General features: G+C 37.3%; 1 long non-coding RNA gene across 1 annotated transcript in view; it reads left to right on the top strand.

Moving 5' to 3' along the window:
* The first annotated feature begins 262 nt into the window (after nt 1–262).
* Nucleotides 263–24,229, top strand: part of Gm45964 — a 36,755-nt gene continuing 12,788 nt past the window's right edge. The window contains exons 1-2 of the long non-coding RNA XR_001780531.1: nt 263–533; nt 1,562–1,613. This is a non-coding gene — a long non-coding RNA (predicted gene, 45964). The remainder of the gene's footprint in view (nt 534–1,561; nt 1,614–24,229) is intronic.

Raw genomic sequence — 24,229 nt, 5'->3', positions numbered from 1 at the left:
GAAAAGTAACTGAAAATCCCTGCATCTCGGGAGGATGAGGTGTGATACAGATTCCCTGTTTAGGACTGAGAACTTCACACTCTTATTATTTCTATACTGAACATCTGTGGGACTGTGTAGTCTCTGATGAGGGGTGAAAAATGTACTAATATATGTTTATAACGATAAGTCTTTAGAAACCTCTGTAATGGTATATGTATTTAGAGAAATAATAATGGTAGATTTTTTCACAGAAGGTACTTGAGTTCTGGGTCTCATTATTTATGGCAGGCATGAGTTCCATCCTGTTGACTGGCCCTTGATTCCAATAAGAAAGTGGTTGACTACTTCCATCACATTCATACTACTCTCACACACATACATCAGATTAGCATTCCAGGCCAGACACTATCGTAGTTGTCACATCTGGCTTATACTGATAATTACTTTTCATCTTGGAAGCTGTCAGGTGCATCTAGGAAAGGATGAAGCTTGCAGGTATTTTCCTGAGATGTCCAAAATTTTGCATAGACTATGATGGATGAGCTCCGGAGGTAAGACTCAAAGAGACTAATCTCAGGGTTGATTCTTGTTATTGATATGTCCGTACTTTAATTATTAAATTAATATAAAAATTCCTGGGTATTAGGCCACCCTATTGGCCAGATTTTTTACAGATCAATAAAGATGTACTGTAATATAATGATGCTACGGAGAAAAATGATTTCTTAATTTTTAATGATGATTCAATGATAATTCCTAAATTTGTATTAATAATTATTGTGCCCTTTATAATAATGACTGAAATTAAGGCCCTCTGTAATAAGAATACTGCAATCAGATCTCTACCAGTTTTCATATGTCATGAGCTAATTGCACTAGATGGAAAGTTTGATTTCCCCATGATCTATGACTCAAAAATATGTTATCCTCAAAACCAGTATCTTAACACAATGAACAATGTCAATAGCTCATATAGATGTATGGAATTCCAGTGACCATGAACATCAAAAGAGGTAACGAATTTCTAGATTTTGGCTTATTACTTATAGCCTATAGTGTCTGGGAGTGGCATTGTCACCTATTTATAGAAGGAAACCTTTTAAACTCTTTATATGTGTATATATTTTTATGTAACCCAAGGAATGAAGCTACCCTCCTTTGGGATGAGCTTTTCTATCTAAAACTAATTGATACAGTTTCCTATATGCATGACCATAGAACAACATAAGATTTTTAATTTTTGTATGTTTAATTATATGTATATGTGTTCTTCTGTTTTGGCACATGCTAATGCCTGCAGAAGCTTGAAAGGGTTCATGAATGATGCTCAGAAGAAGAATTTACAGGTGATTTTGAACTGTGTGGCATGGCTTCTGAAAAAAAGGATTTAACTCTTCTGCAAGAGCAGTACATAATGTAAACTGCTGAGCCATCTCTCTAGCTCTATGATAATCTAATTTGAATAATCCTACAAATATGTACCCAGAAGCTTATAGACTATGAGATTCTAATCTTATCAAATTGACATCATAAATATTTAAAGTATTAAAAGGAAATATCCTGATATACTTTCTTTCAGATGCTTCTCTGAAATATGTTTGAGAATGCCGAAGAACAGTTATACAAATCAGGTAAGAACCATTGACAGAATGCCCTGGGTTAATCACCACAATGTATAAACTCTTTTAGTGGTCCTTGCTTTTTACCCCAACACTCAGAAGGTGAAGGGAGGAGAATCAGAAGTTCCAGGTAATCACATGGAGCATTTGAGGCCAAACTTGGATTACTCAGCCTCAAGAAAATCATTCAGTCAATAAACAACAAATAAATAAAAGAGTTGATGAAATACATCAATTAGAAACCAAAACAGCTTAAAGGAGGAAAAATCAGATTATCTTCAAAACAAATGCTTAACTTGTAAATCTATATTCTTATGTGGCTTTGCTTAGGATTTCACTGAAATAAATTTAACTATGGACACATAAATATTGAGAAGCTTTATCACTCTATTATATATAACAGTCAGTTGGAACACAATTTTAGATAAAAGTTCAAAACTTTAGAAAGAATTCAAACATTCATGTTCTTACCTTGGTTTTGGACTTATCAAAATAGTTGTAACAGATAGGAACAGAATATGTGTATTCATACAGTTAGTGAAAATGAAATAGATATTTATTGGCATGCTGTCAAAAAGTTCTGAATAGGGCTAGAGAGATAGCTCAGCAGTTAAGAGCACCAACTGCTTTTCCAAAGGTCCTGAGTTTAATTCTCAGCAACCACATGGTGACTCACAACCATCTGTAATGGGATCCATGCCCTCTTCTGGTGTGTCTGAGGGGAGTGACAGTGTACTCACATAAAATAAATAAATAAATAAATCTTTATATTATATATTTATATTATATATACTTTATATATATAGTTTGTATTCTTTCCAATATATTGTTTGATTCCAAAAATATTGACTATTGACATTCATATAAATATGCTTTGACATATTAGTCTAATATTTATATCTTAACATAGTCATTGTTTGACGTAAGATATGCCAAACCTAGTTAAGGAATAATGACAAATTCACCATGAGCCCCCTAGAAATGAAAGGTGATAATGTAGTCAAATATTAGTCAAAGCTGTTTGCTGGACTTCTGTTTGTTTACTTTTTTAAATGGTATTTATTAAGCAAAATAAGAAAAGTGATTAATACGCAAAAGTAAACAATTGACTCTTGTCATCTACAGTTCATCCAAGCAAAATGGATACTTTCTGTTATAGTTTGTATTCTTTCCAATATATTGTTTGATTCCAAAGATATGGACTATTGACATTCATATAAATATGCTTTGGCATATTAGTCTAATATTTATATCTTAACATAGTCATTGTTTGACGTCAGATATGCCAAACCTAGTTAAGGAAAAGCTTCTGAGTTACCTAATTAAATTTGGTCAAAGACAGAGTCTTCGTTGATAGTAATGGTAGGTAGATGAAATAAACTAAGTCTAGTTAGAAGGGTATTTACTAGTTAAATCCAGCTAGATTTGTGGCAGTTTTTCATGACTAAGCTGTATGAAAATTATGATTGTACTGAAACCTATGACACCATGGTGGAAAGAGTTTATGGTTCCAAAGAGACAAAGGGAAAAAAACACAAAAAAATAATATAACATGCAATAATAAAAGCCTCTTAATTTTTATTATTTGTAAGATTAAATTGAAATATATGAAACATTATTAATAGTTACATTATATCTCAAAGGAGAATTGCTCTCAAATACATGATACAAGCAATTTATATGTGGTGCTGTTCAAGGAAGAATTTAGTTAATATCTTTGATGTCCTTTTGGCTGAAAAGTAGTTTATTCTCAAAAACAATAAAATAGAAATAAGCAAAGTAAGTCACAAAAGAAATAAACACATGGCTCTAGTGAACTAAAATGAGTTTTTCTGTTTTCCTAGGATGTATTTTTTTCTAATATATTATTTGGTGGTGTGGAATATGTAAATTAGCTGTTTAAATAATTTCAGATTGCTTATGCATATCTTATAACTTAGAATAAGATTTTCACCAGAAAATGGCAAACATATGTAAAAGGTGTTATTAGTCTAATTTGGTTAGACTTGAACAATTAGGTATTTTAACTCATTTTTAAATTTATAAATGAAATTATACATTTTATAGGTTACTATGTAATGTTTTGGTGCACATATATATTCATGTGACATTCAAATCAAGGTAAACATCTTATAGTCTATTTACAATATCAAATGCTGGAAGTGCAAAAATAAGTTATGCTTCCTTGATGCTTTATTCTTTATAAAGCTTTGCAATTGTTCTCAAACATTTTTAGTATGATATTCACTAATTGCTTTCAAGTGGGAAGATAATAAGAACTAAATTAGCCTTCCCAATTCTAATTATGGAAGTAACTATTCATTAACGTCAGATTAGCTATGGCATCGATGAACACTTTCCCACGTACTCATAGACTCACCCAGCATGTATGTCAATGCAAGCAAAGTAGTTCCTTTAAATATTGAGGATTCTTTTACAGGGTACTTTGTAAAAGTCTGTCAACTTTTTATATTTTCCAATTAAAAATATAAATCCCCTCTGGTAATTCATTTCTTTTTGTCATAGAACCACAGTGTATTTCACAGAATTAAAGCAGATGGCTGCTAAAAGGGAATTTACCACCAAGTTTAACTTCACAGAAGTCGTTCCGTTTATACATGGAAATTTTATGAAGTGTTTTTTTTTCTCCAGACCCTTATGAAAATTAGCCCACACCCTGAGGCCCAATGAATGAAAACAGTTAGACAGACTTAAGGAAATCAGGCTATGGGCACATGGATAAAAAGCACAATGTAAAGCCGTAGTTCTAATGTCTGCCTGTGCCTTCATCAGACTTGAACTTCTCTGGCACACACTCTCTCCTGATCATACATGGAGGGAATTAGAGAAGGCTGTAGACTACCTTGGTGTTAAAACTGTGCTAGAGAGCTGTCTTAATGTAATATTGATCTTTCAAGTCATTGATTTTTTTAGCTTGTAATTTATGGAAGTTGATAATTTTATCAGTAAACCTCCTGAGTCAGTTGCAGAGACCAGGAGTTTTCTAACAAGTGCTAGCTTCTGCCTTTCCTTCCTACACAGTTCTTTCTATTCCCCTCTGGAATTTCTATGTATATCTCTGATGGTTTATGAGCATTCTGAGGCAATTCAGCTGTTTTCAACCTTCATTTTATTGCTGGATGCAGAATCAGAGGGTAAAGAGCTAATTGGTTTAAGGTTTATTTTTCCAGGAAGTTCTAGTCTATTCATAGATTCCCTTTAAGAATAAGATGTAACAAAGACATTAACAGTGAAAGGCATTGTCTCCTTCACATATGGAGACAGTACTGACTGGTATCATTTTAGGTATTGGGTGTTGTTGAAAAGCAGACATTTTTGCAGCAGGGTTTCTATGCAGCTAGACTGATAACAAGAGCCCTTTGGTCTGCAGCTGCTGATACAATTCACTAAGCCTGATGGATTCTGGAACTGTTCGCCTTTTCAGAAATTAATTCAGAATACAGCAAGATTTGGGGGAAAATTCTGTGTTGGAGCACACAATGAAGAGCTTCTTTTAAGAAAATAATCTGACTCAAAATTAAATCACATTTATGCTCAGGATACGGAGTACTTCATGGAATGATGTTTTGAAAGTTTGATGATTCTAGCTCACAACAGGAACAGTCATTTGAGGAAAATCTTTAACTTCCATTTCCCTAAAATTATACAATTTCCAACTGCATACCAAACCTTGTTATTTTTTATTTATTTACAAACTTTAATGCAATATATTTTGGTCATATTTTTACTTCCCTTAACTCCTTTAGGTATTATTCGTAACCCCTATACACCAAAATAAAAAATACCTCACACCACCACTGTTCTTCTTATAACAGATGGAGATGGTCACAGAGAGCTACAACTGGTCACAATGCAGGGAGTAAGTGATTGTGGATGCAGCCTTCCTTGCATTTCAGGTTGTTATTCTATGACACTAATGGCAAGGAGCATTAAGGCAGACAGACATGGTCTGGAGCAGCAGCTGAGAACTCACATCTGATCAGCAAATTATAGGCAGAGAGAAAGAGAGACTGAGCTTGGTGTAGGATTTTGATACCTTAAAGCCTACCGCTAATGACAGAGCTTCTCCATAAAGGTCACATCCCCTCCTAAGAGGACAAATCTCCTTTCTCAAACAGTTCTACTAATTAGAAACCCAACATCCAAACATGTCAGCATATGTGGCATTCAATCCATCTCAGGAAACATCATGGAGAAAAGGCAGAAATATTTTAAAAGGTGGAGGGCTAGGTTACCAGCTCCTAGAGTGTCCCCTGGACATAACAAGGAAATTGCCCTTCTGAGTTCCCAGCAATATGGTTCCCTGAATATCAGAGTAAGATAAAGAACATCAATTGATATGTCAATGTGAAGGAGACATCTCATAAAGGCCTATCCCAGATGATGAAGCATCACCAATGGCAAATGGCTGCTAAGAGAGGGAAAATCAATTTCTTCCAAGAAGAGCTCCCACATAGGTTGTCAATCTCAAGTGATCGAGCCTGAACCTAGCACATATAAGCAATGTTAAATTGCTAAAAGAACTCAGTAAAATATAAATAAATAAATAAATAAATAAATAAATAAATAAATAAATAAATATTTACAATCATATTTGTATATATGTGTGGATATGGCCTCCTAATACCTGCTAAATATATATTTGTTATATATTTGTTTGTGTATGTGTGTAAAAATAATAATTATAGAAGAGATGAATATATTTAGGAGATGGGAGGGCATACAAGGATTTCCAGAAGGAGAAAGGGTTGGGAATGATGTAGAGGCTATAATTTTGTCTGCGGCTCTAAATTTAATAAAAATTAAAAAGAAATGCCAGTACCGTATAGAGATGAAGATGACCTAGACTGAAAGTCACCAGTGATAACTTGCCCCATTCAGGCTGATGTTGGAAATAGATAAGAATAGTATATTTTTCTATGAGATTGACCTTAACATTGTAGGCAGGGAAAATTGCTTTTGTTTTATATCATGGGAAATGAATGATAATTATGCTAGAACACTGCAGGGTTAGAAGCGTGTAATTTAGGCTTGATGCAGAAACTAAAAAGAAAGCCACTCATAATGTAGGCTTATAATGATAACACATGGAAGACAAATACAGGGGGAATCTTAGTTCAAGTACAGCTTGGTATACTTTCCATGACTCTGTATCAGAAAGTCCAGGAAGGATAGAAAAAATAAAGGGAGGGAGACAGACTTTTTGCTAAGGCTATAGGTAATGTGGTCAATTATTTAGGATTTGGGTTACTTTTTCCTAAGCACCTCACACATAATTGCAATTGCACACAGTCTAACCAAAGTAAATTTAATTTGGAAAGTCAGCTCTATCCAACAGGGGAACGGAAATATAATATACTTCTTGGCATTAGCGATGTTGTAGATTATCGTAATGGTAGAAAAGAATCTACCATTGTCATTTTGCCTTACTACAGTTTAAATCTTATTTTTTAGATTGTTATTAATTCCTTGTGAGTTTCACATCCTGCAACCGAATCCCACTTATCCCCTCATCCCTTTGTATCAACTGCACTTGAAATTCCCCCCTAAAAGAAAAATAAAATAAAAAAATAACAAACAGAAGTAAATAAAACAAACCAAAGCATACCAAAAAATCTCCTTGGAAGCTGCAGCTTTGGATCTGCAGGGTTTGCTTCAGAAGTTCATAGATGAAATAGAGCCCTTTATCTGGGCCTGGGTGGTAGCTGAGTTGGTCAGGCTACAATCGTTACTGTACTTACACCAACAAGGTAAGTTTTCAAGCACTGGCCCATGAGCTTCGCCACTGCTGAAGCCTGAAAATAGCAGTGTCCACAGCTATCCTGTTCTCATGTTCTCTGGTGCTTCACTTGTTGCTGATTCAGGTGGTATGGGACAAGGTGGAGAAATGGCACCAATCCTTTCCATGCCGCATCATAGGAGATGAGTGACAGGGCCAGCTGTCCCATGCTTACATCATTGGGGCCATCTCATTTGCACAGAAGTAAAAGGATTAATGGTGCAGCAATATACGAGGTAATCTAACAAACCAGAGAACAAAAACTGATACCAATCGTCAGATTTTTGTTGTTGTTTTTTCTCTCTAATATTATTTTTTGGGCAAAATTAAACTTTTTAATTGCCCCTGACTGGTGTGCATAAGAGCAGATTTTTTTTTTCCACAGGACCATAAAGGAGACTCTTTGCTTTATAAAAAGGAGGTCCATTTTTCTATGATCCTGAAGAACAACGTCTCCTAAGAAGTCTACCTGAGCATCTAGTTGGGAAGTAGAATTTTCTAGATGGCCTAGGTCCATGTCAATGTGAGCACTGAGGTTTAAATTTTTCAGCCTCCACAATGAGGGTTGAAGTTTCAGGTGTAGCAGAGCCATGGATTGTCTGTCTGCCCTAATAAGGGAGTGAGAATGGGCACTACTCACCAAACAGGGATAATTTACACCTAGGTGGACCCTGCCCTCTTCGCCAATATAGATGAACACCTGTGATATGACAACTATAAAAACACAAAGAAGCAGACCTCCTCCTATCCCGAGCTTTTGTCCCCGCCGGCAAGAACACACTCAGGACAACCAGAATCTTCTGCCGCAAAGGCTTTATTGCTTACTTCTCAGGAGAAAGAGAGCGAATGACAAAACCCGGTCCCTTTTATGGAGAATTGTCCTCCGTCTCAGACATGTTGCTCCCTGATTGGCTGAAGCCCATCTGCCAAGTTGTCATCACGGGGAAGGCAGAGCACATGGAGTGGAAAACTACCCCGGCACATGCGCAGATTATTTGTTTACTACGTAGAACACAGGATGTCAGTGCCATCTTGTAATGGCGAATGTGAGGGCAGCTCCTCACATCCTCCAGTACAACAGTTCAGAAGATGCATACTTGGTTAAACCATTGATGCAAGCAATACAGGTTGTGTCTAGGGCCTTAAAATTCACTCAAGCACCATTTCTGTAGTTAAGCTGATGTGTATATCTACAGAAAACTGAAGACAGGGAGCTATCTTGGGGGTTAGTATCAATACACAGATACTCTTTCCTTGGAGAACTCCTAGGGTGCTCTTAGGTTGCTACCATTTACAGTTGTTAAAATTGGAAATGGAGCTTATTGTTTAATTAATTCCAATTCCAATATTATAAGAGAGCCTGGAGTCTAGGAATAGTGAGCAGTGTTTACCTAAGTCCAGTTGAGAATGGTTAGGGAATTGATATACATCTTCTAGTATCCTGAAAAATAAAGAGATTGGCTTTGTTGCTTCCTGGATCTTTACCCTGATTATTACCAAATGTCTTTCTGGAGAAATTGGAATTTTCAAAGTTGCTGATTTCTGAGGCTCATATTTCAGCAATACTGTATTGGGCATGTTTGGGGTGATGGGCCAAATGATACTAGGCAGAAGGTTTTTTCATTTTGGTTTTGTTTCCTTTTGGTTTTGGATAGTAAATTCATTGCCTGGATCTTGACAACTTACATATAAATTGACCATTTATTTATAACCCAGTATCTACTGTTTTTTAATTATGATCTTCAGTTTCCTGTCAGGCTTTAACCCTTATAGCTATGGGGTCATATTTCCAAATGACAAGTAGGTTGTGATGGTTTTCTTTTTAGGGCTATTGAGTCATCATGTTCCAAGGAAGAGTTAGTTTTGCAACCCCATTGAACACAATGGTATTTCTGTGGCTCTTGGCAGGTCAGAGGGCTGTAGGCAGGGTAGGTATAATAATGGGTAGATAGGAGTCCTTTTTTTTTTTTTTTTTTTTTTTTTAATCAACAGTGAGCCAACAGACTCCTTTGTGGCCTCTTCCTGTTAACTCTGGATGTACTATTTTATAGAAATCTACCTAGAATGTGGGTTGGGTCTCGATGGATAGATTGATCTTTCCTAATTTCTGTACCAAGGGTCTTATTTTATTGGGGTTAAGAGCCTTTTTGATGATGGAAAGACAAAGAAGACAAAACAGAAGAATCATAGTCATAGGGTCCATGTCAGTCTTCATCATGTCAGAGGACATGATGTTGAGATCTGTAGCCTCCTTTAACTGGGTGTGGTGGATCCACAGGTGATACTGGAGATACTTACTGCTGTAGGGCTGGAATTTGTGGACAGGCTCAGACATAAGAAAGAGCATCGCCTCTCAAATTATCTGAATGAATGACAGGCATGCCCAAGTCTTCTGGGCTTGTTCCAGGGTCTATGAAGGGACATCATTTAGTTACAGAGGAAAGTGTGAGGCATTCTAGACTTAATTTGAAATACAGTGAAACCTTTTTGATATGGGGTATATATCATCCTTTGGAGGGCAAATGACAGGAGTATTAGCTGGTTTCAGGGACATACTTAGTTTAAGGTTACCTTAAAGTCCTATTTATCATTTTATCTGTCCTTAGCTTTGTGGCCTATAGGTAAAATATAGTTTATATTAAACATTTAGGTCCAGAAATATATATACATGTTTCTTTGCTTGCATGAGACTCGGAAGAGTATAGGGATTCAGAAACATAGGGTGGATTATTTTTACCCTTCTGTTGATCTATGATTCTACATGAGTTGGTAGCCCTGAGTGAAAGCCAGGGAGTATTACAAAGGGAACATGAAGGAATGAAGGTTCCTTCTTGTCATAGTTTATTAGCATGTTTAGCAATGCCCTGTTTGTTGCCCTCTATCATAGGATACTATTTGATGCATACTAGGATAGCAGTACTCAGTACCTGGATGACAACTGGTGCTCTGTGGATGAGCAGTCTTGCTGAGCTAAACTCAGCCCAGACTCAAGCATATAGCTTTTCAAAATTCTGCAGGTATTCTGAAGGTTGAACATCATTTTCAGGTGCAGAATTTTTATGGAGGGAGAATTATTCCAATAGGGGTCAGGCTGGAGGCTAAGTAGAATTCCGAATAAGGTGAGTGATGGCATCTCCAAAGGATATGGTTTCCTGTAGTTTTTGTAATGTCTCTCCCAAATTGGGGAATGAGGGGGTCTGGCATAACTAAGAATTAATGGGTTATATTAGTTTTTACCAAACCTACTGTCCAAGAAGTGAACCAGGGAAAGAGAAGTCTGTCCATTTTCCCCTTGGATATCTGTCCATTGAAATGGCACTGGCCTGAGTAGCTCTGTCTGGACTGAGTGGTACCTGCTTGTGTCAAGTAAAAAGTTTACAGATTTGCCATCTACTTTTAATGTTACCCTAGTCTCCCGACAGCTCAGTGGAATAGAACCCTAATCCCTTCACTCCTTAACCAAATGAAGAAAATTAGGTCTCATCTCTATTCTCAAGCTGAATTCTGTCCTCCTAAGCCATGTAGGAGTAACCATGAGCTATTAGCAGTCATCCACGGTTTGCTAGTGGCTGTAAAAGACTGTCTTGATGAGACTAATGCTACCCTGAGGATTTTTATAAAAGAATTGTCATTTCTGAGTTTTCCAATTAAATGTATCATTGGTTGAAAAAGAGACATATGTCATGAAAAGGGTAGAGGGGGGCCAAGAAGGAAGAAACTACTTTCATCCAAATCCAACTGGGGTCTGATTATTTCCTCCTCATATGTTGCCAGGAGCCATGCTGAGGCATATAGAGGGGAAAGTCAACATCCTTCAGTGGAGCTGAGAGAACAGAAAATGGTTTGGGTTCCTCTGGGTGACTTGACGAAATCAAGAAGATCCAGGTCCCAGCCAGCAAAAGGGCAGAGCTCTTAAACCATGGAGTTGCATCATATATCAGGGAAAGCCAGTTGGTCAGTAAAGGGAAATTAGTCTGCATGGCTGGGGTCTTTTGTCAGCCCATTCCAGATGGCCTGAATCATTTGAGGATCCAGAGGTCATTTACTGAGCCACCAGACTCCAAAAGAAGGCCAAACAATTTCACAGAAGGTCCAGAAATTGTTGGTAAGAAAAAAAAAAAAAAAACACTGTATTCATTCTCATCTGCTAAACCCTCCTTGAAGCATTTTATCCTATATTTACATGGTGTCCTAGGACTGCTCACTCCCCCTTCCACTTCCAATGTTTCAGCAAAACAATGGAACAGGTAAAACATGCATAGAGACACACATAAAGGAAGACTAGAGACAGCCAGAGTTAGCTACCACAAAGACTTAAACCAGGGTGTCTAGTGATGTCTCACATAGATCATGGAGCCAGGTATTTGGGCCACATAAAATCTTTTCTATATATCTTATTTAAAATGTATTATAAATAAATTTACCTCTAAGAGACAACAGATTCAGGCAACTTTTTGTTATTTCACATTTTAAGGTTAAGGCATTGGTAGCCTCTTGGGAAATAGGAATTGGAGTGGGGGGAAGTTCATGGGACCCTGGAATATCTTAAGGTATGTAACCCACCAGGAACTGTCTGTTTTATGTGTCATGAACTCATATAAACAAACTAGATCCCCAGTGTTTTAGCATCTCAGTCTCTGAAGATCAGTTGGACATTTAGAATGCAGCAAGTTAAGCTCACTGGAGACCAGTACAAAGAAACTCCTCAAGCCAAAAAGGAAGCATTGCCAGTGGATGGCTACATGGAAAAGTTACCTAAATCATGCATCCTTAAACCATATAGCTCTTTGTCTTTAGGAAGAAACCATCTTGGTTGTCACATTTCAGTTAGCAAGAAGTAGAACTATAGAAGCCAAAAAGCAAGATTAATAGATTTAGGAACTTTTTATTTGGGGATACTTATAGTACTAGGACTGGGAATGTGGAATGGGTATTTCATTTTGTTTTGGAAGGTATCGGGTCACATTTGATGGGGTATAAGGTCAGAATTGTACCTCAGTCATGGTCCTACTCAGGCTAAGGTCTGCACAGCCTATTATAACTTGTCCTGTATCTAAGGCTCAGTGAATTTCACAGACAAGTAGACAGATAGATTTTAAGAACCAAATATTAGGAAGTTTCCTGTGAAAGTCTTTCCCAGAAATGGCTTCAGAAGCAAGACCAGAACAAAGCCAATCTTAATAGCCGTATGAACAAAAAAGGGTTGAAATTTTACAAGGTAACAATTTTACACAAAATATGTACCTTAGGACTGGTGAGCCAGGGAAATTGGCATCTCCCGGGGTTGAGATTCCTTATTGGTTATTCAATACAAAGTAGTCAATCCTGAAAACACACGTGCACGCACACACCCACAAACACAAACACACACACAACCAGACTCAGCATGTTATATATAAAGTTTACATATTTTTGCATGCAAGTACAGATTACATCTAATAACAATAATAAAAAGGGAAAAAGCCATTAAGTCGAGAGGTTGGTTATACTAGAAGTTGGAGGATGAGTACTTGAGAAGAAGTTGTAAATGGGAAAAAGAAGGGATTTTGATGTAATTCTCTAGTAACAAAAATGTATTAAAATACAAAGAAATTATACAGGGAATACATATGTAAATTCTAAAATTATTTTGCCAATCATGTTCCAAATTTTAGTGTAGGAAGAGTAAGTGCTTTTTAATTAATTATTTGAGATTTTATGCTTTGTATTTTGATCATATTCATCTCCTCATCTCCCAGATACTTCCTCCCTTGTATATACACCCATTTTTTATGTTCTGCTCTTTTGCAGACTCATTAAGTCCCATTAATGCTGACTATATAATCTGACTGTCATTATCAGATTTACCCACCTCCACATTTTGATGTTCTAATTCCAATGACATGGTATATATGAGAATTCTAATGGATAATTAGATTTAGACAAATGAGGATAGAGTTAAAATGTGGCTGTTGAAGGAGCATATTGCAAAAAATATTAAATCTACCAGGGTATTGATCCTTGACTTAGCAGACTTCAGAACCATGAAAAGAACAAACATTTATGTTATCCAAACTTGCCAATTTGGCAATTTTTCTATAGAAATCTGTGCTAATGAAATCATACAGAAATATTCTTACTAAAGGATTAGTGTTATAGCTTGTTATGTACCTCCAAGAAGGAGATTATTATACATAAATCAATCTAAGAAAATGAATTTTATTTCCAGTAAGAGTACTTCTGAGGATGATAGTATTGGAGATAAACAGGAACTTAGCCTACTACCTGAATTCTTTGCCTTCTTAGACTCTTAGTAACACAGTAGAAAGGCATAGCATAAAATCTCTGGAGATTGGCTGTAACAGTCTTAACAAACATTTGAAAGAGCAAGACATTTTAGTAAGACATACCAGTATGATATGAAAGCAAATCTCTATGATCTCACAGTGTCTAAGCACTTTGGCTATAAAAGGTTGATAAGGTTAATCATGGAAGAAATGGTTACCTAATAATCTCATTTTCACTAAAATGTTTTTATGTGGTTTATTAAACTTTATTATGCATATTGGCTACCACCGAAGAATATAAAAGCACACAAGTGGGAAAAATTAGGGCAGTTTGCAAGGTATATAAGATTAAAAGAGACTACAAATGAGATCACACATGTCCACCTGCACAAGCATGCACGTGCACGCAAACACACACACACACACACACACACACACACATACACACAGAGAGATAGAGAGACAGAGAGACAAACAGACAGAGACAGACAGAGACACTGAGAGACAAAGACACAGAGAAAGAGACAGACACAGAGAGACAGAAAGAGGGAGGGAGGGAAGAAGGGAGGAAGGGAGAAAGGAAAGGAAAACTGAGAGGGAGGGGGAGAGGGAAAAAGAGAGAGACAGAGCAACAGAGAGCAAGAGAGCAAGAGAGAGAGACAACTCTCTTTTAAGACAATAGATGCACTTTTTAATATTATCTTTTGGCTAAAGATCATTTACTTTAGAGTAACTACTTAAATCTTTAGCTTGATGTATCTGAAATAATTTGATAGAGGTTCTCTTATTTGAAGCTCATCACATTTCTTTCATTGAGAAACATGGATCAATGTGTCAGGGATTTAGTAATTATTCTAGTTAGGATATCCTTATCTGTTCCTTTTAACTTGTTTTCAAATGTTACATTTAACTGTATCTTTTCCATATGTATAAATCTTCAGGTGTTAGAACATGCTGGAGTTGTTTTAAAGGATCTTAGAGATAGGCTTATCATTGGTTGTGAAATATTGTACAAAGTCAGTATTACATTGGTATAACTACTATCACTTTATACAGCACATTGTTTATCAACCTTTAGAAATATGTGTGGTATGGATTAGCTGGAGTAAAAAGTCAATGAACCCAAAAAAAGTTAAACAAGTTGTCATTAAAGCCAATTATCTTATACCATGGACATTTGAATGTATCTAATGTTAACTTCGTTTGAGAATTAAGAGTTACTTGAAGCTGAATTTTTGAATTTGTGACATGTCATACAACATTGTTTACAGTCACATAAAGAAAATAAAAACCAAAACATTAGCATTTAACTAGTAAATAAACAAGAAGATTCTAGTCAAAGCCACTTAAACCTAATTTTATGAACCCCTTTTGAATGTTCAGAAAGACCTTAGTGTTTTGGGTGAGACTCTCTTCAACTTCTTTTAACTTGACATTAGTTATGACTGAGGTATACATAATTGTATTAGGTATTTTTCTGTTGTTTTAATAAAATGCTATACCAATGCAACTCAGGAAAGAAAGATTACAGTTTCAGAGGGTTAGATGCCAAAGAGTAAAGATGGTTTTACATTGGGATCTGGAAGCTGAGTGATCACACAGATGCCATTCACACAGGAAGCAGAGTCATAAAAAAGTCAGAAATGGATCTATTACAAAACTTCTTACCCTTCAGTAGCTTACTTCCTCCAAGTAGTATGTTCTCAATGTGCTGTATCATCCTGAAAGCAGCCCTCAAATTGAGGAGCAAGTTTCAAATATATGAGCCTTTGGAGGATATTTTTCATTTAAACCACCAAGTTCCACACGGAACTACATAGGCTCATGGACACCTTATGATGCAAGATGTATTTAGTGAAATTTCAAACAACCTCAACCTTTAAACTCTCAAAAGATCAATTTTCAAATTTTCTTCTGAGACTAAACACATTCTTTTAAAAGTGACCCCCATGTGAATTTCAAATAAACTAAATACTTCTAACATACAATGGCAAAGAATAAATATTCCTTCCATAAAAAGAAAGAATATGGAAACTGTGACAAAATGTTGAACCAAAGTATGTCTAAAACAGTAAAGGTCAGATAACAAAACTTGTAGCTGCATGTCAGGTATTAGGGGCTTCTGTTTAGATAGCCTTTTCTCTCCAGCTTTGCTGCCTACAGCATATATCCATCAGTATAGTTGCATTCTCTGTATGCAGCTGTCTCCCAGCTCTCCATCATCTTGGGATTTCAACCACAACCAAGGCTTTGCCTTTACCACTTCACTAAATGGTCTCACAGGGCCTCCTCTCAGTGCTTCCAAACTACAATATGTTGTGCGAATTCAATGGCTCTCTGAAACTTTGAAGTAAGAATCTATGACTCCCGCATCTCACCTTTCTCTAGTCCCATGCAGTTTACTCTGCTGATTTCTGCTGCCAATTTCTGCTGCCAACAGTTTGATGGGCCTTAATCCCATCAAACAATAATTGCATCAGCATTCGTATGTACTTATTGTATGTACTTATTTCTAAAAGTAGCAAAGCTCTGAAGCTCTTTAAATAGGAGTTGTAGCAGGATGGACTCTGTCCTGTTGGAACCCTTCTTATCATTTTAATAAGAAAAAGACACTTCCCTTTAATGACAATCATTTCAATAACAGAGATAGCCTCTATTCTGCAGAGGACTTGGATGGGAAATTAAGATTCCTACTTTTCTTTTCTTACGTATACAACACATTTAAAAAATTTACTTCTGCCCCACATGTTGGCAATTCTTATTAATTTTTAATTATTAATTTTACTTATTTCCATTCCAAATATGTTCTCCCTTCCTAGTCTCCCATCAACAATCCATCCCATCCTGCTCCACTTTGCCTCAAATTGGGTGCTCCTCCACCCACCCACTCACACCTCACTACTCTAGTACCCCCTATGCTGGGGCATCAAGTTTCCACAGGACCAAGAGCCTACCCTCCCACTGATGCCAGATAAGTCAATCTTCTGCTACATATGTAGCTGGAGGCATGGACCCATCCACAAATACTTTCTGGTTGGTAGTTTAGATCCTGGGAGCTCTGGCTGGTCCGGTTAGTGGATATTGTTCTTCCTATGGGGTTGTAGTCCCCTTCAGCTCCTTCAGACCTTCCTCTAGCTCTTCTACTGGGGTTCCTGGGCTTAGTCCTATGATTGGCTGTATCTGCATCTGTAGTAGTCAGGTGCTAACAGAGCCTCCCAGGGGGCATCTATATCAGGCTTCTGTCAGCAAGCACCTCTTGGCATGAGCAATAGTGTCTGGGATAGGTGTTTGCACATGGGATGGATACCCAGCTGGACCAGTCACTGGATGGCCTTTCCTTCACTCCATGTTTTTGTCCCTGCATTTCTTTAGTCAGGAGAAATTCTTGGTTAAAAGGTTTGAGATGGGTGGGTGGCCCCATTCCTCAACTGGGGACCCTGCATATATTTTGGAGGTGGTCTCTACAGTTCTATCTCTCCTTCTTGGGTATTTTGGCTAATGTAATCTCAATTGGGTTCTACGAACCTCTTGCTTCCCTGACTTTGAGGACTTTCTAGTGGATCGCTCTAGTTTCCCACCCTTGAGTGCTAGATGTTTCTATTCATTTTCCAGAACATCTGGACTTCTCTCCTGTTTCTTCCCACACCTAATCATGTCTTCCCTTTCTCTTCCCCTCCTTTCTCCCTCCAAGGTCCCTCCTTTCTTCTACCTCCCATGATTATTTTGTTCCCTTTCTAAGTAGTACCAAAGCATTCACACTTTGTTCTTCCTTATTTTAAACTTCATATGGTCTGTGAGCTATATCATGGATATTCTGAGCTTTTGAGCTAATATCCACATTTCAGTGAGTATATACCATGTGTGTCCTTTTGTGTCTGGATTGCCTCACTAAGAATGATATTTAGAGTTCCAATCATTTGACTGCAAATTTTATTGAAGTTATTGTTTCTAGTAGCTGAGTAGTACTCCAATGTGTAAGTATACCACATTTTCTGTATGCATTCTTCCCTTGAGGGACTTCTGGGTTGTTTCCAGCTTCTGCTATTATGAATAAGGCTGCTACTAACATAGTGGAGCATATGTTCTTGTTATATTTTTGAGCATCTTTGGGGAATATGCCCAGGAGTGGTATATCTCTTTGTATATGACTCTTTGTATAGTTCTTTTTGTTTCTACTTAGTTGATTTTAGCCATAAGTTTGATTATTTCCTGCCTTCTATTTATCCTGAAAGTATTTGTTTCTTTTTGTTCTAGAGTTCTCAGATGTTTTGTTAAGCTGCTAGTGTAGGATCTCTCCAATTTCATTATGAAGGCACTCAGGGCTATGAGTTTTCTTCTTAGAAGTGCTTTCGTTGTTTCCCAAAAGTTTGGGTATGTTGTTCATTCATTTTTATTAAATTCTAAAAATTCTTTAGTTTCTTTCTTTTTCTTTCTTTCTTTCTTTCTTTCTTTCTTTCTTTCTTTCTTTCTTTCTTTCTTTCTTTCTTTCTTCCTTCCTTCCTTCCTTCCTTCCTTCCCCTTCCTTACCCCATCCCTTCCTCCCTCCTTCCCTCCCTCCTTCCCTCCCTCTTTCCCTCCCACCCCCCCTCCCTCTCCCCTCTCTCTTTCTTTCTTTCTTCCTTCCTTCCTTCCTTCCTTCCTTCCTTCCTTCCTTCCTTCCTTCCTTCCTTCCTTCCCCTTCCTTTCCCCCTCCCTCCCCCTCTCTCTTTTCTTTCTTTCTTTCTTTCTTTCTTTCTTTCTTTCTTTCTTTCTTTCTTTCTTTCTTTCTTTCTTTCTTCCCTAAGTTATCATTGAGTAGATAGTTGTTCAGCTTCCATGATTATGTGGGCTTTCTGTTGTTTTGTTATTTTTGAAGACCAGCCTTGATCTGTGGTGAACTGATAGAATGCACAGGATTCTGTCAATTATCTTGTATCCGTTGTGGCTTGTTTTATGTCAGATTATATGGTAAATTTTAGAGAAGATATCATGAGATTCTGAGAAGAACATATGTTTTATTTAGGGTGAGATGTTTAGTAGATATCTGTTTTCTCTTCAATTCATAACCTCCATTAGTTTACTAATTGCTGTGTTTATGTTTAGTTTCTATTTCAAAGGCCTGTCCATTGGTGACAGTAGGGTGTTGAAGTCTCCCACTATTATTGTGTGAGGCTCAATGTGTGCTTTGAGCTTTAGTAGAGTTGGTTTTTTTTTATGAATGTTAATGCCCTTGGATTTGGGGCATAGATATTCAGAATTAAAAAATCATCTTGGTGCATTATTTTCTTTGATGTGTGTTGTGTCTTTCCTCATCTTTTTGATATATTTTGGTTGAAAGTAGATTTTATTTGATATTACAATTGCTACTCCAGCTTGTTTCTTGGGAACATTTGCTCAGAATTTTTTTCTGGCCTTTTTCTCTGATGTGGTATCTGTCTTTGTCACTGAGGTATGTTTCCTGTATGCAGCAAAATGATTGTTGGTTCCTGTTATTTTTGTGGTTAGAAGTGGATTTATGTTTGTATGGTTTTCTTCTTTTGGGTTTCTTGTGAGACGACTAATTACTTGGCTTTACATGGGTATAGTTTCCCTCCTATTGAAGTTTTCCTTCTATTTCCTTTATAGGGCTAATTTGTGGCAATATATTGCTTAAATTTGGTTTTGTCATGGAATATCTTGGTTTTTCAATCTATGGTAATTGAAAGTTTTTCTTGGTATAGTAGCCTGGGTTGGCATTTGTGTTCTCTTAGAATCTGTATGACATCTGCCGAAGATCTTCTGATACTTAGTCTCTCTGTTGATAAGTCTGGTGTTATTCTGACAAGTCTGCGTTTATATGTTAGCTTGCCTTTTTCTCTGTCCACTTTTAATGTTCTTTCTTTGTTATGTGTATTTAGTGTTTTAATTATTATGTAACAGGGGGATTTTCTTTTTTTTTCCATTTTTATTAGGTATTTAGCTCATTTACATTTTCAATGCTATACCAAAAGTCCCCCATACCCACCCACCCCCACTCCCCCACCCACCCCCACTCCCCCACCCACCCACTCCCCTTTTTTGGCCCTGGCGTTCCCCTGTACTGGGGCATATGAAGTTTGCCTGTCCAATGGGCCTCTCTTTCCAGTGATGGCCGACTAGGCCATCTTTTGATACATATGCAGCTAGAGTCAAGAGCTCCGGGGTACTGGTTAGTTCATAATGTTGTTCCACCTATAGGGTTGCAGATCCCTTTAGCTCCTTGGGTACTTTCTCTAGCTCCTCCATTGGGAGCCCTGTGATCCATCCATTAGCTGACTGTGAGCATCCACTTCTGTGTTTGCTAGGACCCTGCATAGTCTAACAAGAGACAGCTACATCTGGGTCCTTTCAATAAAATCTTGCTAGTGTATGCAATGGTGTCAGCATTTGGATGCTGATTATGGGGTGGATCCCTGGATATGGCAGTCTCTACATGGTCCATCCTTTCATCTCAGCTCCAAACTTTGTCTCTGTAACTCCTTCCATGGGTGTTTTGTTCCCAATTCTAAGGAGGGGCATAGTGTCCACACTTCAGTCTTCATTCTTCTTGAGTTTCATGTGTTTAGCAAATTGGGTATCCTAGGTTTGGGGCTAATATCCACTTATCAGTGAGTACATATTGTGTGAGTTCCTTTGTGAATGTGTTACCTCACTCAGGATGATGCCCTCCAGGTCGATCCATTTGGCTAGGAATTTCATAAATTCATTCTTTTTAATAGCTGAGTAGTACTCCATTGTGTAGATGTACCACATTTTCTGTATCCATTCCTCTGTTGAGGGGCATCTGGGTTCTTTCCAGCTTCTGGCTATTATAAATAAGGCTGCTATGAACATAGTGGAGCATGTGTTCTTCTTACCGGTTGAGACATCTTCTGGATATATGCCCAGGAGAGGTATTGCGGGATCCTCTGGTAGTACTATGTCCAATTTTCTGAGGAACCGCCAGACTGATTTTCAGAGTGTTTGTACAAGCCTGCAATCCCACCAACAATGGAGGAGTGTTCCTCTTTCTCCACATCCATGCCAGCATCTGCTGTCACCTGAATTTTTTATCTTAGCTATTCTGACTGGTATGAGGTAGAATCTCAGGGTTGTTTTGATTTGCATTTTCCTGATGATTAAGGATGTGGAACATTTTTTCAGGTGCTTCTCTGCCATTCGGTATTCCTCAGGTGAGAATTCTGAGCCCCATTTTTAATGGGGTTATTCGAATTTCTGAAGTCCACCTTCTTGAGTTCTTTATATATGTTGGATATTAGTCCCCTATCTGATTTAGGATAGGTAAAGATCCTTTCCCAATCTGTTGGTGGTCTTTTTGTCTTATTGACGGTGTCTTTTGCCTTGCAGAAACTTTGGAGTTTCATTAGGTCGCATTTGTCAATTCTCAATCTTACAGCACAAGCCATTGCTGTTCTGTTCAGGAATTTTCCCCCTGTGCCCATATCTTCAAGGCTTTTCCCCACTTTCTCCTCTATAAGTTTCAGTGTCTCTGGATTTATGTGAAGTTCATTGATCCACTTAGATTTGACCTTAGTACAAGGAGTTAAGTATGGATCAATTCGCATTCTTCTACACGATAACAACCAGTTGGGCCAGCACAATTTGTTGAAAATGCTGTCTTTCTTCCACTGGATGGTTTTAGCTCCCTTGTGGAAGATCAAGTGACCATAGGTGTGTAGGTTCATTTCTGGGTCTTCAATTCTATTCCATTTGTCTACTTATCTGTCTCTATACCAGTACCATGCAGTTTTTATCACAATTGCTCTGTAGTAAAGCTTTAGGTCAGGCATGGTGATTCCACCAGATGTTCTTTTATTCTTGAGAAGAGTTTTTGGTATCCTAGGTTTTTTGTTATTCCAGATGAATTTGCAAATTGCTCCTTCTAATTCGTTGAAGAATTGAGTTGGAATTTTGATGGGGATTGCATTGAATCTGTAAATTGCGTTTGGCAAGATAGCCATTTTTACAATGTTGATCCTGCCAATCCATGAGCATGGGAGATCTTTCCATCTTCTGAGATCTTCTTTAATTTCTTTCTTCAGAGATTTGAAGTTTTTATCATACAGATCTTTCACCTCCTTAGTTAGAGTCAAGCCAAGATATTTTATATTATTTGTGACTATTGAGAAGGGTGTTGTTTCCCTAATTTCTTTCTCAGGCTGTTTATTCTTTGTGTAGAGAAAGGCCATTGACTTGTTTGAGTTAATTTTATATCCAGCTACTTCACCGAAGCTGTTTATCAGGTTTAGGAGTTCTCTGGTGGAATTTTTAGGGTTACTTATATACACTATCATATCATCTGCAAAAAGTGATATTTTGACTTCTTCTTTTCCAATTTGTATCCCCTTGATCTCCTTTTGTTGTCGAATTGCTCTGGCTAATACTTCAAGTACTATGTTGAAAAGGTATGGAGAAAGTGGGCAGCCTTGTCTAGTCCCTGATTTTAGTGGGATTGCTTCCAGCTTATCTCCATTTACTTTGATGTTGGCTACTGGTTTGCTGTAGATTGCTTTTATCATGGTTAGGTATGGGCCTTGAATTCCTGATCTTTCCAAGACTTTTATCATGAATGGGTGTTGGATCTTGTCAAATGCTTTTTCTGCATCTAAGGAGATGATCATGTGGTTTTTGTCTTTGAGTTTGTTTATATAATGGATTACATTGATGGATTTTCGTATATTAAACCATCCCTGCATCCCTGGAATAAAACCTACTTGGTCAGGATGGATGATTGCTTTAATGTGTTCTTGGATTCGGTTAGCGAGAATTTTATTGAGGATTTTTGCATCGATATTCATAAGAGAAATTGGTCTGAAGTTCTCTATCTTTGTTGCGTCTTTCTGTGTTTTAGGTATCAGAGTAATAGTGGCTTCATAAAATGAGTTGGGTAGAGTACCTTCTACTTCTATTTTGTGAAATAATTTGTGCAGAACTGGAATTAGATCTTCTTTGAAGGTCTGATAGAACTCTGCACTAAACCCGTCTGGTCTTGGGCTTTTTTTGGCTGGGAGAGTATTAATAACTGCTTCTATTTCTTTAGGTGATATGGGACTGTTTAGATGGTCAATTTGATCCTGATTCAACTTTGGTACCTGGTATCTGTCCAGAAATTTGTCCATTTCGTCCAGGTTTTCCAGTTTTTTTGAGTATAGCGTTTTGTAGAAGGATCTGATGGTGTTTTGGATTTCTTCAGGATCTGTTGTTATGTCTCCCTTTTCATTTCTGATTTTGTTAATTAGGAATTTGTCCCTGTGCCCTTTAGTGAGTCTAGCTAAGGGTTTATCTATCTTGTTGATTTTCTCAAAGAACCAACTCCTCGTTTGGTTAATTCTTTGAATAGTTCTTCTTGTTTCCACTTGGTTGATTTCACCCCCGAGTTTGATTATTTCCTGCCATCTACTCCTCTTGGGTGAATTTGCTTCCTTTTTTTCTAGGGCTTTTAGATGTGTTGTCAAGCTGCTAGTATGTGCTCTCTCCCGTTTCTTCTTGGAGGCACTCAGAGCTATGAGTTTCCCTCTTAGATATGCTTTCATTGTGTCCCATAGGTTTGGGTACGTTGTGGCTTCATTTTCATTAAACTCTAAAAAGTCTTTAATTTCTTTCTTTATTCCTTCCTTGACCAAGGTATCATTGAGAAGAGTGTTGTTCAGTTTCCACGTGAATGTTGGCTTTCCAGTATTTATGTTGTTATTGAAGATCAGTCTTAGGCCATGGTGGTCTGATAGGATACATGGGACAATTTCAATATTTTTGTATCTGTTGAGGCCTGTTTTGTGACCAATTATATGGTCAGTTTTGGAGAAGGTCCTGTGAGGTGCTGAGAAGAAGGTATATCCTTTTGTTTTAGGATAAAATGTTCTGTAGATATCTGTCAGGTCCATTTGTTTCATAACTTCTGTTAGTTTCACTGTGTCCCTCTTTAGTTTCTGTTTCCATGATCTGTCCATTGATGAAAGTGTTGTGTTGAAGTCTCCCACTATTATTGAGTGAGGTACAACGTGTGTTTTGAGCTTTACTAAAGTGTCTTTAATGAATGTGGCTGCCCTTGCATTTGGAGCGTAGATATTCAGAATTGTGAGTTCCTCTTGGAGGATTTTACCTTTGATGAGTATGAAGTGTCCCTCCTTGTCTTTTTTGATAACTTTGGGTTGAAAGTCGATTTCATCCAATATTAAAATGGCTACTCCAGCTTGTTTCTTCAGACCATTTGCTTGGAAAATTGTTTTCCAGCCTTTCACTCTGAGGTAGTGTCTGTCTTTTTCCCTGAGATGGGTTTCCTGTAAGCAGCAGAATGTTGGGTCCTGTCTGTGTAGCCAGTCTGTTAGTCTATGTCTTTTTATTGGGGAGTTGAGACCATTGATATTAAGAGATATTAAGGAAAAGTAATTGTTGCTTCCTGTTATTTTTGTTGTTAAAGTTGGCATTCTGTTCTTGTGGCTGTCTTCTTTTAGTTTTGTTGAGGGATTATCTTCTTGTTTTTTCTAGGGCGTGGTTCCCGTCCTTGTATTGTTTTTTTTTTTTTTTTTTCTGTTATTATCCTTTGAAGGGCTGGATTCGTGGAGAGA

This window comes from Mus musculus, chromosome 12 (genome assembly GCF_000001635.26).
Source record: "Mus musculus strain C57BL/6J chromosome 12, GRCm38.p6 C57BL/6J".
In the NCBI taxonomy this organism is placed as follows: domain Eukaryota; kingdom Metazoa; phylum Chordata; class Mammalia; order Rodentia; family Muridae; genus Mus; species Mus musculus.
Note: the sequence above shows the minus strand (reverse complement) of the source record. Positions and strands in the feature narration are given on the sequence as shown.